This window comes from Egretta garzetta, unplaced genomic scaffold (genome assembly GCF_000687185.1).
Source record: "Egretta garzetta isolate BGI_Z169 unplaced genomic scaffold, ASM68718v1 scaffold389, whole genome shotgun sequence".
NCBI lineage: Eukaryota > Metazoa > Chordata > Aves > Pelecaniformes > Ardeidae > Egretta > Egretta garzetta.
This window is the reverse complement of record NW_009260766.1, coordinates 324,669-326,071: the sequence shown is the minus strand read 5'-3', so window position 1 is coordinate 326,071 and position 1,403 is coordinate 324,669. Positions and strand designations below refer to the sequence as shown.

Here is a 1,403-nt window from a genome sequence, read left to right as displayed (position 1 = left end):
AGGCAGCTCAGAGCAGCTGAAGCTGCCCTGGCCTTGGGCTCCTTGGGGTATTTGGTGGCCATTTCTAGGGGGGCTTTAGCTCCTACCACGCCTCGGGGGCTGCAGGCAGCAGCCTTCTCTTTGGCAGGTGCCTTTGCTTGATTCAGGAGCCTTTTCATACGGAATTTCACATCCCCTAATTTGACGATTTCCTGCTTTTTTTTCTTGGGTTTGGTTTTTTTTTTTCCTTTTTAAACCCTGTTTTGGGTTTCACTTGTCTGGTAGTCAGAGTCCATTCTTTGGGGCATTTTTCACTGCCCTTGCCATGAGCGTGTTCATTTGAAAAGTCTCTTCGTTTAGGGATTTCAGTGCAAATCCTGAGCTGTCAGGGCTTGCCTGGGGACACGTGCCCTTTCCTGGCGAGTCCATTCCTCCTCAAAAGAAATGGGTAGGATCTGAAAAGCCGGCTGGCCGGGTGAGCGGGGCGCTGCCGTGGCTGCCCCTCGGGGGGGGGGACGGAGACATCTCTGATGCTGGGCAGGAAAGGCGGAGGCGAGCGCCCATGGCGCCGAGCACGGAGCCTGGTCCGTCCCTGCCCCCCTGCCAGCCTGTGGGCAGAGGGGGCACGGTCCTTTTTCCAAAGCATCCTGTACGGATCCTCCCTGCGATCTGCAGGCTGCGCGGGGGGGGGGGGAACTTGAAGCCTTACACCATAAAATTACTCGAGTGTATTTGAATAATTCAGAGCCACAGGTCCTACGTGGTTTGTTCTCTAAAGATTGATTTAGCTTCTTATTAAGGGAATTGGGAATTCGGTGTGAAAATCTGAACAAAATCCAGGCGGTTTTTATTTTTTTTTAAATATCCAGTAATGTAACCCACCGGGGAGAAAAATTTCAAAGCCTGTCCAACCCTATCTTGAATTTTTGATTTTCTTGCTTTCCTGTTTCCGTTCCCGAGGTGTTCTGGTTAAGGAAGAACACCTCAGCATTACTGTGGTATTTTTAAATAAGCCACAGTCACTTTAAGGAGCTCGGGATAAAAAAATTCACTAATACTTTGATTTCTGCCCCCCCCCTCCCCCTCCCAGTTTTCAGAAGTTTGGTAACGCCAGATGTGACTGCGTATAAATGGAGGGGTGAGGCGGCTGTAGTTGCCCAGCTCCCCCCCCTCTGCCCGGAGAAGGCATTTCCTCGTTAATCGTCTGTCGGTTTTAAAAAGGTGGGAGATGAAGCGTAGCTGGCAGGGCCTGGCTCTGCGGGGGCAGCGGGGGGGCTGCAAGGAAGGCGCCTACGGCCGCCAGCCCCTGGAGGCAGGGATGGATTTTGTGTCGGAGCCAGGGACGGGTTGTGCGTTCCAGGCAGGGACGGGTTGTGCGTCGGAGGGGAGCCACGTGGGTCGTTGCTCTCGGCTGGTTCGTCAGC

The 1,403-nt window shown here is 53.5% G+C and overlaps 1 protein-coding gene across 1 annotated transcript in view; it reads left to right on the top strand.

Moving 5' to 3' along the window:
* The window catches only part of CAMTA1 (calmodulin binding transcription activator 1), a 330,506-nt gene that overhangs the window by 176,845 nt on the left and 152,258 nt on the right, over positions 1–1,403 (top strand). The gene's annotated exons all lie outside the window — the stretch shown is intronic.